At 43.9% G+C, this 17,170-nt stretch overlaps 1 protein-coding gene across 1 annotated transcript in view; it reads left to right on the forward strand.

Moving 5' to 3' along the window:
• Nucleotides 1-17,170, forward strand: part of LOC145416862 (putative peptidase C1-like protein F26E4.3) — a 109,841-nt gene that overhangs the window by 11,229 nt on the left and 81,442 nt on the right. The gene's annotated exons all lie outside the window — the stretch shown is intronic.

A 17,170-nucleotide genomic window follows, 5' to 3' on the forward strand; every position in this document is an offset into this window, starting at 1 on the left:
AACCGACTATAATTAGAATTATTATTTGACACCCCTACGAGTTGTACATTTCATACGACACTCCCTTTCCTCACTCAAGTACTTACTTTTGGCTTTGTCCCTGAGAGGCCTCCAATGGCCTGATTATTCTCGACTACGGTAGATTGGTCTCGGTTTCTCCTAAGCTCGTACGCCCTGTGGCTCGAAAGAGGTAAAACGATTCTTTTATTCCACCCCGTTTAAACATCAGTAAATAGTTAGGGAGATCACATAATGGTGAGGCAAAACTTCAAGAAAGTGTAATGGAATTTATGATCATAAGTGCACTTGACGTCTTTCTCTCCAGCAACAAAAAAAACTCTTCAGAATGTAGGACTTATTGAAGACCTCCGAGGAAAATGGTTATGAATTGTTAAGGACGAAGAGTTAAATGGTTATGAATTATAAAAGAATTGAAGGCCTCCGTGGAAAAAAAACTGGGAAGAGAAGTGAAAAATTATTATGAATTTTTAAACATCTTTGAAGGAAATTGTGAGTGTTATATACCTCCGCGGAAACAGGATTTAATCACGACTTATCAGAAGTAAATAAATGTTAATAATTCTCTCATGGTCGGGACAATTTTAGTCTTCTTTTCCACGTAATGTCAGGCAGTTTCATTCAGTTGAAAGTGAGTCACAGGAGTCTGAGTGTTGATACTGTTCCCATTAATCCTGAGAGCTTTAGTAGTCTGTTCCTGTTACTGACAAGCGATATTATTTAGCAAAGGTTGAGTCACAGGAACATAAGAGTTAATAATTTCCGATGGAACTAGAAACTATTATAAATCTCTGAGGGAAATAGTAAATTTCTTACTGGAAGGCTCAGATGCAGTATACAATAGCCCTTTCAGTACGATGATATTTTTTCCATTACGTTCTCCCTACCTCCATTCAGTCTTATGCAAATTACGTAAGTCTTCATACTGAAAGGGTTATATGAAGGATCTGTTAACCAATTCACTATCATTATATCTACTCAAACTTTTAACTATTTCTCTACAATGACGTAGTTCATAATATTCTTTCCATCTCCGGACGCTTTTATTCAGCTTTGGAGGGACGTTCAGAACTGATGAGCTCAAACAATTCCTTCATTATCCTCTCCACTGCGTGTGAGGGAAATGGGTGTGTGTTCTCCCAGGCCGCCTATGATAGTCTGAAGTTAGCTAGAACAAAGTAAAAAAGGATGTTCTCAGGCTGAAGGGGTTAATCTCTAATATGGGCAAGCAGAAGCTGACAAGCAATTATTATTGCCTCCTTGAACACAAGGTAATGGAGAGGGGCTGCTTCGCGCTGTAGCACCGACATGGCTGGGCGACTCCGCTGTCTGATTATGGAGATATCCCTTAAATCCCTCCCTATCCCCTGAAAGGGAGATGGTGGGCTGTAGGGAGGGGGCAACTTCAGTCTGCACTCTATTGGGTTCACATTTCAGATGAATCTAGGGTTGCAACAACTACAACAACAACAACAACTACTACTACTACTACTGCCATATAATGACGTTCTGTACTAGCATACAGTATATTCTTGCTACAGCCAATCAATTAGATACAGCTCAAGACAAATTTCTCGAGGCGGAGGAGGTAGATATATCACGCATTAAACTGTCCATTGCCAGCTGCCTCCTTTAAACTGAATACAACCATCTGTCATCAACAAAATTATAGAAATACGTCATGGCAATGAAAGGTTTAATGAATTCTACTTCAAACCTTTTCCGTGTTAGCAGCCTTTACAAAATTACTTAACAATGTCGGGGGGTGGCAAGAAAAACACATAAAAGGGGCCATACGATTCATTGCTGTGGTTTGTGAGTGCGATGAGAATGCGGAGAACCAAATACCTGGGAGTGAATGAATAACGCTAACAACTAATAAGTCAAAATGGAAAAAAATAAATGAGGATCCTTTGTCCTGAAGAATCTGAAGCTGATGGTAATGATGATGTTATTTATAAAGTGGATGGGGGTTACAAACAATGAACACGAATTCCCATTACTTTTTGCTACCAACTGACTTCCATTTATCCAGCTAGTTGAGCCGCTGTAAGAACGGCCTCTCACAGTGAAGAGGTTAAGTTACTTCTGTGTTTCCTATGAAGTGGCAGAAGGATATAGTTGAAGGTGAAAAGGGCCTGACGGAGGTGGAGGTTTAAACGGGGACGGGTGATGTGGTGGATTTGTGGCTGAGGATAAGAAGTTGGGACGCGGTTTGGAGTAAAGATGGGGGTAAGGTGGGAGTGTGGTGAAGTATGGTAGGGTGTGGTGAAGTGTGGTGGGGGTGTGGTGAAGTATGGTGTGGGTGTGGTGAAGTATGATGAGATTGTGATCAAGTATGGTGGGGTGTGATGAAGTATGGTGGGGTGTGGTGAAGTATAGTAGGGTGTGGTGAAGTATGATAGGGTGTTTTTTTTTTTTTTTATGCGAGGAAGAAGGAACCAAAGGCCATGAGCCCGCAGTAACAGTTCCCTCCAAGAGAAAAACAAAATACAACAGAGAGCCAAATTCAAGATCCGATCATTTTGAGATGACTGGACACACTGCGTTTGAAAGACTGGAGATCATAGGCAGCAGGAAATACAGACAGAGGGAGACAGTTCCAGAGTTGAATTGTTGCATAAATGAAAGACTGGGAGCAACGGTTAACTCTTGCTTTAGAGAGTTGGACAGAAAAGGGATGAGAGTTTGCTGCCAGACGGGTGCTACGTGCCCGTCGTAGAGGTGGAGGAATGCAAGCAGACAGTTCAGAGGAGCAGTGACCATTGAAGTAGCGATAGAAAAGAGATAAAGATGCAACAGTGCGGCGAAGAGACAGAGGTTGAAGGGAGTCAGTAAGAGGAGGAGAGTTAATGAGACGAAAAGCCTTTGACTCCACCCTATTGAGAAGAGCTGTATGTGGGAAGCCTCCCCACACATGAGAGTTGTACTCCACACAGGGGCGGATAAAACCCCTGTATAGAGTCAACAATTGTGCAGGGGTAAAGAAAGAGCAGAGTCGGCTAAGCACACCCAATCTCTTGGAAGCAGATTTTACAAGAGATGTAATATGATCTTTCCAAGATAAGTCCTGAGTAAATGAAACCCCAGGCATGTTCAAGGATGGTGCAGGATTAAGCTGAATATTATTAAACATTAGTGGGTATACCTGTGGAAGATTTTGTCGGGTTGATAGGTGTAAGAACTGAGTCTTAGATGCATTAAAAACAACCATATTAGTTTTACCCCAGTCAGAGATACGAGCCAAGTCAGACATTAGGTGTGCCACAGCCTCATCCCTTGTTTGTTGAAGTAACTGTTGAGATGGGCGTTGCGGGAACGGAATGGAAAGGTGAAGGGTGGAGTCATCAGTGTATGAGTGGATAGGGTTAGATGTACAGCTTAGAAGATCATTGATGAATAAAAGGAAGAGAGTTGGTGATAGGACAGAGCCCTGAGGAACACCACTGTTGATCGATCTAGGAGAAGAACGATGGCCGTCTACAACAGTGGCTATAGAACGACCAGAAAGGAAGCTAGCGATGAAGGCACAGATAGAAGGATAGAAACTGTAGGAGGGCAGTTTGGAAATTAAAGATTTATGCGAGACTCGATCGAAAGCCTTTGAGATGTCAAGTGCAATGGCAAAGCTTTCGCCAAAGTCTCGAAAGGAGGATGACCAGGAGTCTGCAAGGTAAGTGAGAAGATCGCCAGTGGAGCGTCCCTGACGGAACCAGTACTGACGATCGGAAAGAAGGTTGTGATAGGAAAGATGCCTTAAAATGTTTCTATTGAGAATTGACTCGAAAACTTTTGAAATACAGGACGTTAAAGCAATTGGAGAATAGTTGGAGGGTTGGGAGTGGTCACCCTTCTTTGGGACTGGCTGAATGAGAGCAAACTTCCAGCAAGAAGGAAAGGTACAACTTGACAGACAAAGGCGAAAGAGTTTGCCTAGGCAGGGTGTAAGCACAGAAGCACAGTTCTTGAGAACAACAGGAGGGACCCCATCAGGCCCATATGCCTTGTTAGTACTGAGGCCAGTGATGGCAGAAAATATATCAGCTGAAGAAATTTTAATGTCAGCCATGAGGAAGTCGGAGGGGGGGAAGTGATGGAGAAACAGCACCGGAATCGTCTAAGGTGGAATTGGAGGAGAAAGTCTGTGCGAAGAGATCTGCTTTATCAGTAGAAGAAATGGCTACAGAACCATCAGAGTAGAAAAGAGGAGGGAAGGATGATGAGGTAAAGTTGTTAGAAAGGTTTTTGGCAAGGTGCCAGAAGGAGCAGGAAGAATTCGAGTTGGAGAGTTGAGAGCATTTAGTACGGATGAAATTATTTTTAGCAGAGCGAAGAACAGACTTAGCACGATTCCGGACAGAAACGTAAAGATGACGTGATTCAGGGGTTGGGTTGGCTCCGGTACCTTTTGTAGGCCCTCTCCTTGTTGCGGACAGCATTAGAACAAGCGTGATTAAATCAAGGCTCTCTTGCGTTAGTCAAAGGATATGAGAAAGGAATGTATGCTTCCATGCCTGAGAGAACAAACTCTGTAATGCGCAAGGCACACTCAGATGGCTCACGGCCACGGAAGCAATAATCATTCCAGGGAAAATCAAAGAAGTACTGCCTGAGGGCCTCCCAGTCCGCGGCTCCAAAATGCCACAGACAACGTTTCCCTGGAGGGTCCACAGGCTGTACTGGAGTGATAGGACAGGTTAAGGTGATAACGTTGTGATCGGAGGAGCCCAACGGAGAGAAAAGATTAACAGAGTAAGCAGAAGGATTAGTTGTGAGGAAGAGGTCAAGTATGTTGGAGCTCTCTCCAAGGCGGTCAGGGATACGGGTAGGAAACTGTACAAGCTGCTCTAGGTCATTAAGGATAGAAAAGATGTAGGCTTGTTCACCAGGTGGATCAGTGGAAGGAGAGGAGAGCCAAAGGTGGTGGTGAACATTGAAATCTCCTAGAATGGAGATTTCTGAGAAAGGAGAAAGGATAGAATGTGTTCCATCATAGAAGTAAGATAGTCGAAGAATTTTTGATAGTCAGTAGAATTAGGGGATAAGTAAACAGCACAGATATATTTAGTCAGAGAATGACAGGAAAGCCGAAGCCAGAGTGTAGAGAATTCAGAAGAATCGAGTTCAGGAACACGAGAGCAAGATAAGTCGTTGCGTATATATACACAACAGCCACCTTTGGCTTTGAAATGAGTATAGAGAAAGTAGGAGGATACAGAAAAGGGTTTGCTGTCAGTTGCCTCAGACAGCTGAGTTTCAGTTAGAAAAAGAAGGTGAGGTTTAGAGGAGGAGAGGTGGTGCTCAACAGAGCGAAAATTAGAGGAAAGGCCCCGAATGTTGCAGAAATGAAGAAGAAGTGAGTCAGACAGTGGTTCCAGGCACCTCGAGTCGTCACCGGGAGAGGGGCGGATGGTGGGGGCATTTATGGTCCCCCCCCCTGGGGACTCCGAGGCTTTGTGAAGAGACGCCATAATTTTTTTACATTTTGGAAAGGGAAGTGTAGTGTGTACTGTGCATGTAGTTTGGTGTAGATAGTTAGAGAAATTTGTACTGGAGAGCATGCTGGCCTACTCTCTGTGTAACTGAGACACTGAAAAAGTATGGTGAAGGTGTGGTTAAGTATGATGTGGGTGTGGAGTAGTGTGTAGGTGGGGTTGTGGTTGGAGTGTGGTGTTGTGTGATGAGGGTGTGTTGGGGTGTGGATGTATAGGTAAGAATGGGAGATGTGGGTGCAGTGGGGGTGTGGTGTAGGTGTGATGGGGGTGTGGTTAGGATGTGGAATATGGGTGTTTGTGTTGTGGGGATGTGGTGAGGGTGGGGTAGAGGTGTGGTGGGATGTGGAGTATGGGTGGAGGTGTAGTAGGCGTGTGGCGTATTGGTGCGATGTGGTGGGTGTGTGGTGGGGATGTGATGGGGGTTGATGGGTGTGTGGCGGGATATGAAGTATGGGTGAGTGTGTGGTGGGGGTGTGGAGTAAGGGTGGATGTATGGTGGGAGTGTGGTGTGGATGTGAGGGGTGTGGAGTACAGGTGGTGTGATGAGTAAATGGTTGAGTGAAGTGTGGGTGTAGTGTGTGGGTAGTTGTGTGGCGGGAGTGTAATGTGGGTAGTTGTGTGGTGGGAGTGTAGTGGGGGTGTGGGATACAGGTGGGGATGTGGTGGGACTGGGGAATGTGGTGGGGGGTTTTAGTGTAGGTGGGGTGTGGTGAGGTATGGTAGGGGTGGGAGTATAGGTGTGGAGTGGTGGAGGTAAGGTGGGAGTGTGGAGTATAGGTGGGGGTGTGGTGGGGATGGGGTGGGGGTGTGGTGGGCGTGTGGTGGTAGTATGGAGTATAGGTGGGGGTGTGGTGGTAGTATGGAGTATAGGTGGGGGTGTGGTGTGGGGGTGGAGTATAGATGGGGGTGTTGTGTGGGTGTGGAGTATAGGTGGGGGTGTGGTGTGGGTGAGGAGTATAGGTGGGGATGTGGTGTGGGTGTGGAGTATAGGTGAGGTGTGGTGGGGGTGTGGAGTATTGGTGGGGGTGCGGTGGGTTGTGGTGGGGATGGGATGAGAGGTGTGGTGGGGGAATGGTTGGGGGTGTGGAGAATAGGTGGGTATGGAGAATAGGTGGGTGCGCTGGGGGAATGGTGGGGATGTGGAGAATAGGTGGGTGTGGTGGGGGTGTGAAGTATAATAGGGGTGTGATGGGGTTTGGAGTATGGGTGGTATGTGGTGAAGGTGTGGAGTTTAGGTGGCGCGTGGTGGGAGAGTGGTGTGGGTGTGGTGGGGAGTAGAGAATAGGTGAGGTATGGTGGGGGTGTGGAGTATGGGTGTGGTGTGGTGGGGGATTATGGTAGTGTCGTGCGGATGTGGAGTATAAGTGGGGCTTGGTGGGGGCGTGGTGCAGGTGTGGAGTATAGGAGGAGTGTGGTGAGGGTGTGGATAATAGGTTGGGTTTGGTGTGGGTTTGGAGTATAAACGGTGTGTGATGGGGGTGTGGAGTATAAGCGGGGTGTAGTGGAAGAGTGGTGTGGATTTGGTGGGGGTGTGGAGCATAGGTGGGGTATGGTGGGGGTGTGGAGTATTGGTGTGGTGTGGTGAGGGAGTGATACTGGTATGGAGTGTAAGTGTGGCATGGTGTGGTGTGGTGGAGGAGTGATAATGGTGTGGAGTGTAAGAGGGGCGTGGTGGGGGTGTGGCGGAGATGTGGGGTATTGGTTGGGTGTGGTGGGGGTGTGGGGCATGGGTGGGGGTGTGGTGTGGCATCCTGGCCCATTCACAACAACAGGAAGGTGAGTGGTGATAAGAGACGGCAGATGGCTTGTGAAGGATTTTTTTTCTTTATTTGTTTTTGCTGACGTTTTTTCTTTTCTAGCTGAAGGGAGACTTTTCGTTGGGAAGTATTTGAAAAATCTGCATTAAACTCTTGAATGTTTGGAGGGATACTAGGGGAAGGTACAGGCCAAGGGAGCAAATGAAAAAGAAGGGTGTATCAAAGTCAGAAGAATGTAGGGCCAAGAGAGAGTTGGAGGAACAAGGTTTGTGCATATGAGCGAGGTTGTTCCGTGCTTGAAGGGATCGTTGCTCTGTTGGGGCAAAAATGCCTAGAGTCGTGTTATCAAGGCAGTTCCAGACAGGATGTAGATTCAACTGACAAAGATGTTTATAGAAACGGTTATGCGGCAATACGTTCTTTGGGAGAGTGGCAGAATAGATTACTATGTGTTTGACACAGAGACATGATTGGCTTGGGGTGATGGATGAGCGTGACAAATGGAGTTTTTATAAATCTGTAGACCTGGAGGCCTATTTTACACTTTTTGTTTAACAAGTTGACATAAATAATCAAGCAGATGAATGTCGATGAGTAAATAGACATTCAGTCAGTGTGAACATGTTCACAACTGAGTGAGGATTACACAGTTTTAGGTCATTCTTTAGTCAGCATCCGGTGGAAATATGATAGTGTACGCTTGAGTAAAAATAAATGCGCGTTGTGAAATCCCCAGCTCCCCTCCCCCCCCTCCCCGCGAGCATCCTGCCCTCATTCGAGGTTTCATACGACACAGCCCTCACCCAGCACTTTATGCATTTATCCTAGCATACACTTTATTCCATAATCCTGATGTACACATCATTAAGTTATCCTAACAAACACCTCGCCCAGTTTTCCTAGCATACACTTCACCCATATATCCTAGTTTCTGCCACTAATGAATCATATTACAATAATAAGTAATCGTAGCCTACATTATATTCAGTTATTTTAGTTTCTGCCACAAATGCAACAGATTGTCCAGTTATCGTATCTCTGGCCCTCACCGAACAATTGAGCCAGACATCCAAACTTAGCATAATTATTTATATTTCTTCTTTTCTTAGTTTTATCTCATTATCTACTTTTTTTGCAACATTACTTTTATATTATTAACATTTTCATGCAACTCATTTCTCATAATTCTGGTTTATCGTATTATCCTTCTCTTAGTGTCAACCATACATTTTATATTTTTCCCTTATTGTATTGTATTGTTCTTGTACTATACAGTTTCTTATTTTAGTATCCTTGCCATGTTATATTAATATCGATTATTATTATGTCCTGTCCTCTTATCTTTACCTTATTCTATTTGTCGTATTATCTATGTTGTTTGCCATAGTATTAAAATATGTACTTAACAGTCAGCTGAACTTTTTCGGTACGATGACATTTACATATAATTTTCTCTCTATTAGGAAAACGATTTTATTCAACAAAGGATCCTTCGTCCTGGAGAGCTTAGTGACAGTCTTCAAAACAGTTCATTGACCGTTCCATAGATCATTCTTTAATTGCCCTTCTTTAAACTTTATTCTTGCCCAGACGTATGACTTTACTCAACTGAGGATAGAATTTTCTACATGAAGGAGTCAGTTATAAATTAATGAAACCCTTCACAACAAAATCCATCCAGGGCTGAATAAAACCGTCTGTAGACATAAAGAATAATAAGAAGGTTGTGATACTGAAAGTTAACCAATTGAATCTATTCTTTCTTTTTTTTTTTTTTTTGTATAGTAAACGACAATAGTTCCCAAGTAGTGAAGAGATATTAAAGATAATTCTTAATACTTACAGTTCAGAAATTTAATGCTAATATGAATAAAATGGCCTGGAATTAGTAAGGGTATGACTAAGTAGGCCATGTATCATGGAAGTAGGTGTTTCGTGCACCGTAACATGCCTGGTGATGGTTCAGCTGAATGGGTGTTTGGTTCAGTTAAAAACACCTGCTCCAGTACTGCCACCTCACAGGGACAGGGACCCAAGGCAGGGCTATCGTGATCCACAACTCGTAAGGACAGGTAACCAGCCTACACTTCTGGCGTTATGGGATCGAACAACCGTGTACCTGTGTCGTGCCGGTGTACCGCCAGCCGACAAACTATCAGTCACCACAGCTGTCATAAGAATAGTCAAAATGGCCTACGAATCCCCAGTGTTAACTAATTAGTAACAAATGAGTCCAGTGGTCGAATCAGGCTAGCGAAGTTACTGCTGCAGTAATTCTTTTTGGCAATAGTAACCAAGTTCATACCCAGTCAGAACAAGTTAGGTATCTTTTGTTCACTCAGGTGTATTTAGGTCTATTTTAGTCTGCTGACGTTATTTCAAGGTTATTCAGGTTATTTACTGCTCATTCAGTTGCATCACATCCAGTCCGGCTCAGCTAGATCATTTCAGATTTATTCAGTCCATCCAGGACCATTTCGGTCCGTTCACTGTAATCAGTCTCAACTCACGCGCAGATAGGTCTGTAACATGTCATTGTCCCAAGTCAGCAGTTTGAGGGGTTCAGTTTAGAGCCATTAAAATATAGTAAGGTCCACTGAAGGTTACTAAGGATGATTCAAGTCATTAAGATCCGCACAGGTCCTTCATAGCCATTTGGGTTCATTCCTGACTGTCTGGGTCAGGTGAGGACCATGCCAGTCCAGTTATGTCCTTCCATGTCTTCATGTCCATCTGGTCCAGTCAGAACAGCTGAAGTCCAGTCATCCACTTAGGTCACCTTACAGTAAACGAGCTCTAACAATTTTTATTGGTTCGACTTTGAGCACTGACTGGACATATCGTTTCCTGGGGCCCGACATCCACATTGTGTGCCACACACCTTCGCATGTCACCACTTTGAGCACTAATATCCACCGTCCATCTTCAGTACATGATAAGGTCCTCATTCATGACTGATGTAATGGTATAACAGACAGTGTTGTTATGAAATATTAGTGGGGCTCATGGAAAATCAGCAAAGTCTTCTTTAACTTTATTCAATTCGTCAGACGACTCTTTACCCCAGGCTGGGGGGTGACTTCCCTTCCTTTCTGTCAGAAGATACTTTCTCTAACCACTTGACCAACATCTGCCTGATTTCATTTATGTAATTTCATCACAATCATCGTCATCATCCGGACCTCCTTTCCCACCCAAGGGCAGGGTGAGGAGTAGCAATGTCCAGACAGCCCAAATTTGCCCAGTCCAATGGGCCACGCTTCCATTCACTCATTATTCAAGCCCCCGGAATCCTGGCTCTATCGGATACGCCAAAAACATTCACCACGTTTTGTAGCTTCACATAAACGTATCCGATTGAGTCAATCTGGACGCTGCCACGTTATAAAGGGGTGCCAAAATCCCTGATCATGCACTTCTCCTCACAACATTCATCCAAACACCTCGATCTCTTGTCAGTTCCCTAGCCTCACCGACTTCCAAACCTCTCTTCCTCACACACTCCTCCACCATATCTCTCCACCTTCTCCATGGCCTACCTCTCCTCCTCCCTCCTTCAAATTCGCTCAGATACACCTTTTTCACCACTCTGTTAATATTCATTCTCTCCACATGACCATACCATCTAAGTACACTCTCTTCGATTCTGGTGTCCACCGACTTCCTCACTCCACATCTTTCACGAATCACATTATTTCATATCCTATCCACCCTCTGTACTTCACACACATTCCTCAGCAGTCCCATCTCCACTGCTTTCATTCTTGACTTTTCATATTCATGCCACATCATAGTCTCACATCCATATGTTAAAGTTGGAAATAACACTCCCTCATGTAAGCCTCGTGCAGCTGCAACACTCAAGCCTCTGTTTCTTATCAAGGCCTTCATTGCACCAGCTACTTTTCTTCCTTGTGTCTCTCTACTATCAACTTCTTTTGCACATTTCCTCTCTTTTCTATCACTGTACCCAAGTATTTGAACTCTCTCACCAATTCCAGTCTCTCTCCATTCACTGTAACATCACACTGGGAGTCACCTTCTCTCTCAGTAACTATCACTTTACTCTTTTCTACATTTACTCTCAAGGCACGACGCTCACAGACATCAGCAAAACTCTACACTAGCCTACCAAGTTCTTGTCTGGTACTTGCAAGCACTATTGCATCATCAGCATACAACAAATTTGATATATTCCAACACCAAATAACAATTATATATGAGTGTGTTGTCCCAGATGATTGGCTGAAGGGTGTAGTTGTAAGTGTGTATAAAGGAAAGGGTGATGCCCTGGAAAGAGGAAATTATAGAGGTATAAAGCTTTTAGGTCAGATAATGAAGGTAATGGAGAGAGTTTTAGAAGGTATGATTAGAGAAAGAGTGAATATTGATAAAATGCAGTTTGGGTTTATGCCAGGTAGGGGGACCACTGATGCCATATTCATTGTTCGACAGCTTCAGGAAAAATATATCGGTAGGAGAAGGGATCTTTATTTTGTTTTTGTTGATTTGGAAAAGGCTTTTGACAGAGTCCCTAGAGAGGTGGTGAAGTGGGCAATGAGAAAGCTTGGCTTGGAGGAGTGGCTGGTTAGGGTGGTTATGGCTATGTATAGTATGTGGGTGCTCACACCCAGGTAAGAGTGAATGGAGATTTGAGTGATGAGTTTTCCGTGAATGTTGGTGTGCATCAGGGGTCAGTTTTGAGTCCCATGTTGTTTATCATGGTACTTGAAGCCCTTTCACGTGACTTTAGAAATGGACTCCCGTGGGAGTTGTTGTATACTGATGATTTGGTGTTGATTGTAGAGAGCGAAAGGGAGGCGGAGGAAAGGTTTAGGAAGTGGAGAGATGGTATGGGGCACAAGGGCTTAAGGGTAAATGCAGATAAAACAAAAGTGATGATATCTAGGGTTGGTGGCGGTAGTCAAAGACGAGGAAGAGTGGCCATGTGTAGTTTGTCACAAGGGCGTGGGAAGTAATTCCATCTTGTGCAGTGTTTATGATAAATGGGTGCATAAGAGATGTAATGGTATCAGAGGTAGACTGCAAGATAATGCTGATTTTATGTGTACAGCGTGTCGGGAAGAGCGGGTGGAGATTGTCAGACGTGAAAGGATTGAACTTGCTGGTGAATCTCTTGAGTGTTTGGAAGAGTTTTGTTATTTGAGAGACATGTTGTGTGCTGGAGGTGGGGCTGGAGCTAGTTCTGTGGCTAGGGTGAGAAGTGGTTGGAAGAAGTTCAGAGAGCTCTTGCCTCTCCTGACATTGAGAGGGCTCTTCCTACGTGCTAAGGGGTCTTTGTATGCAGCATGTGTTAGGAGTGTAATGCTGTATGGTATTGAGACCTGGGCAGTGAAGGAGGAGGATATTCGTCGGGTCAGACGTACAGAAATGACAATGATTAGGTGGATGTGTAGTGTGTCCTTGCTTCCAAGGCCTGGGGGGGCTGGGTTTACGATGGAAGAGTTGAGAGGTAGGATGGGACTGGAGTGTATTGTTGTTGTGATGAGGAGAGGTAGATTGAGATGGTTTGGACTTATGGAGAGGATGGGGGATGATAATTGGGTGAGGAAGGTGAGAAGTGTTAATATTGGGGGTGGGGTTATGAGGGGTAGACTGAGAAAGACATGGGACGAGGTCATTAAGTGTGACCTCAGGGTTAAGGAACTGAACAGGGAGGCTGCAATGGATCGTGCAGCGTGGAGAGCCGCCATTAGGTGACCAACGCCGACGCATGCAAGCATGCTGGAGCCTTTAAAAATGAAACGAAATAAATTCAATTCTGCTCCCTGCTAACTTGGAGGCCGTCATGGTCTGTGATCAATAAAGATTAGTTGAGGCCAAACCTATGACGGAATTGGCCAAAAATCTGCCCAGTCAATGTAATGGTTTTTTGAGGACTGTCCACGTCTTTCAGGTTCTTTCAGGTCCCTTTAGGTTCATACGATCAATTCATAGCAGTTTAGAGTGTTTCGGGCTTACCATTATGAAGCATGTGTTAACAATCAGCCCTATCAATTCAGTGGTAAATGAGATACGTAGATTTGGGTCTTCCACACTGCGAGAGGTGGACTTGGAGGGAGTAAACCGGAAGGGCCGGTATGATGGTGGGTGGTATAGGGTCAGGCAAGAGGAGGTAGCTTTATCCAAGGGCTTATACACGTTAGTACTCTTGTATACTTGGCATCTCATGAAGCAGGGAAATAAAAAAAAACTTCAGTCATCTTTCCTATCAGATTACCTACCGTCATCATTACTGTTCTGAGCATATTGTCCACTCTACTGTTTATCTGACACCATCGTCACCTTCACCTTAACTCTAATTTCCATTGCACTTTCTATTCTTTTCCTACTACTATATGTGCACAGCTTATCAGCTCTGGATCTGTTTTCCTCAGTCAGTGCTTCCCTCTGCTTATGCCCCTCACTTTTCTAATCGTGATATATTCAGGCCTGTCGAAAAAAAAAAAAATGATTCTTAATGTTGGCTTTCAAATGTATATCCTGACTTCCTGAGTAGTAGTTCAGGACTGAAGTCCTGGGCCACGCTGATGCGCCGCCCTCAGTAGTTCCTCGTTTGGGTTTGATGTAGCAGGCTGTTGCCGTCAGACGTTTGGTAGTAGTGTGGTAGCGAGGGTCTGTTGGGTATTGTTCTTAGGAATTTGTCCAATCCGGTTTTGAAGCTTAAGAGAGTTCCTGCGTGTTCTCGTAGTTGCCGGGGAAGACAATTATGTATCCTCGGACCTTGTACAGACATTGAAGCCTCCCTCAACCTTTGTAAACTCCTCCGTGTCCTCGCTAAACGCGGAATGGTGCACAATTTTCCTCTTCTTCTGCTGTACAGTACTTCGTTCTGATTTCATCTTCATTTTCCATATTTGGTACCATTTTGTTGATTATCTTCCACACGTATATTACCACATACCTCTCCCTTCTTCTCTCCAGTGAATACATATTTAGATGTCGCAGTCTCTCCTAGTAGTCCAAGTTGTTCAGTTCTTCGATTCGAGCCGTGTACATTCGTTGCACTGCCTCCAGCTTTCTAACTTGGCCGATGTTTATGGGACTCTAGAGCTGGCAGCAGTTTTCAACCAATGGTAATATCAGGGTCTTGTATAACGTTATCAATGCACGTGGTTCTCTTGTTTTAATTGTTCTAAAAATCCATCCCATATTCTTTCTGGTTTTCGCTACAATATTATCAATACGTCGATCAAAGCTAACGTCATCGCTTATTGTTACTCCCAGATCTCGCAACTGGTTGCTCTGGATTATTACTCCTCCCTCCGGTGTTATGTAGCACTTGTCTGTCACTTCCTGTTTCGGGTGTCGATTTCTCAGTAACTCGAATTTCGAGCTATTGAATACCATATTATTTATTTCTGCCCAATTATATATCGTCTTAAGGTCATCTTGTATCCTTTTATAATCATCGTCACTTCTCACAATGCCCAGGAGTCGAGTGTCGTCTGCGAATGAGGTTGTTTTACAGTATTGTATACTCTGGTCGATATCGCTGATATATATGAGGAAAAGCACGGGACCACCGACCCCTGTGCAACTCCACTTCTTACTTCTGACTTCCTGGATTCGCCTCCTTCGATCACTACCGATTGACTTCTATTGACAAAAAAGTTCTCAGTCCACTTGAACATCGTACCTCTGATCCCAATATGTTCTAGTTTTTGCAATAAGATCGAGTGGTCAACCTTGTCAAAGGCTTTTGAAAAGTCCAGATAGATGACGTCTGCCCCGTTTCCATCTTCCAAAGAACCCAAGACATCCATCCTGTGTTGAAGAAGCTGCGACATGCACGATCTTCCACTTCTAAATCCATGTTGTCCCTTGTTATAGAGCGATTGTTCCTTCAAATATGTGGCTAGTTGTTTGACAACTATCCTCTCGAATATTTTAATTACATGTGACGTAAGAGCCACCGGTCTATACTGTAGATTTTTGGTTCCTTTCTCGGCCCACGTTTATAGATGGGTGAGATTTGGCCGTCTTTTAGAAGGCTAGGTATTTCACCAGTATCTAGCGACTTTCTCCACAGCAAGTGCAGCGGCTTGGATATAGTGGAGGCATACTGCCTCATGAGTACTGCCGGTATACAATCCGGTCCTGCAGCGGCGTATGTGTTGAATTCTCATATGGGTGTCTCTATATCCAACCTGTCAAACTCTAAATCACTCAACTGTGATTCTGTGGGCGGCGTTGTTGCATGCCATTGACTCACTGTACCTAGCTTTGGTGTACTAAATGCAGACACATATTGGTGGCTGAGAGCTTCGCTCATTTCTTGTGAATCACTGCTAAGGTATCGATTGTACTTGAGTGGTCCTATTGTTGTGCACATGCTCGCCTTTTTCTTGGCATACTTGAAAAATTATTTTGGGTTCTTGTGAATGGTTTTTGCCTCTTCCTCGTACGACTGCGCAAGATCTCTTTCGATACATGATAGTTTTTGCTTTATCTTATTTTTTCTTCACTTTCCACTAATCGTTTATTCAGTTTTGTCCTCTTCCTTATAAGTATTTTCCTCTCTCTTGGAATTGTGCAGCGTCGTAGTTGCCTCTTGCTTGGGACATGCGCTATACATATCTTCAGAAGCTTGGAACAAAAATATTCGTACATCTCGGTGCTGGTCTGTCCTCTCATCTCTCTATGCCAATCCGTATTGATATCTCCTTGTTGATGGATTTCCAAGCTACATCATCATGGAAAAAGTTTAATGATTGGAAATCTTTTACGTTCACCGTGGATTTTTTTGGTTCCCGACTTACTTGCAAAGTTGTTTCAATCATCATAAGTCGATGATCTGAGATAGCTGTCTCTTCGAGCCTTACGTCGCTTATAATTTCTTCATCGTTGGTGAGGAATATATCCAAAATATTGTTTCTTCTTGTTGCTAAATGTACTATCTGCCTCAGCATTAAGTCTTCCATCATTCTGAACAGCATAGCAGCTTGTGATCGATCTTCTGATGTTCCTCCATATATCGTTGACTCATTCCATTGTATATTTGGCAAATTGAATTCCCCATTAATCACTGTCGTAGGTTCGGGATTTCCCAGTTTTCCCACCTCTGTCTCGATTGCCCTGATTACTTCTGACATGTTTTCTGTTGAACATCTTGGTGGCCTGTATACGGTAGCTAGTAGCATTTTCCATTTCTTGATATACACAATAGCGTATTCCGCTTCTCCATTAGAGCCTGCAGCTAGCATTTTTTTATCTTTCGCTATGTCTTGGCTTATGTAAATCAGTACTCCTCCTTTCTTTCTGTCTTTCGCTCTATCAGCTCTATAAATCTCGTAGCCTTCGATTTTTACTTCATTTACTTCTTTCGCCTCGAAGATGAGATTCTGTGATACAAATTAGAGCACTGTTATACGCAACCCCCATTTCTTCTAGCATTTTGGTCTTATGTCGTTTTCTTCTCGGCATCAGTCCTTCAATATTGCAGCATATTATTGTTTGCATCCTTGCTCCCGTGTTTTTCTGTTTTATTTTTCTGTTCTTGTGTATCTGTATCACTCTGTGTGTTTCTCAAATGTTTAAACTGTGTTTTTTCGGAACTAAGAGTTAGACCAAGTTTTTTGAGACAGTCTCTGCTTCTTCATCCACCCGGCGCATTGTACGGCGAATGATACTTTGCTTGGCTGATACGGACGTTGGCCATTCCGTACTGAACGAGGGATGTCGTTAAGGAACAACTTTCATCACAGCCTTTGGTTCTTTCTTCAGTCATTAGTGCCTTCACTTTGAGAACCTTTTTCTTTTATGTGCTACTTCCAGAAGATTTCCTTCAGCTTATAGGAGACTTTTTGAACACGAGGTTTTTAAGTTAAATAAATCGACTGGTAGTAGGCTAATAAAATGATGCTTAAATTACTGTAA

Source organism: Coenobita brevimanus, chromosome 108, assembly GCF_032717465.1.
Source record: "Coenobita brevimanus isolate Jiangsu-jjx chromosome 108, ASM3271746v2, whole genome shotgun sequence".
NCBI classification, from domain to species: domain Eukaryota; kingdom Metazoa; phylum Arthropoda; class Malacostraca; order Decapoda; family Coenobitidae; genus Coenobita; species Coenobita brevimanus.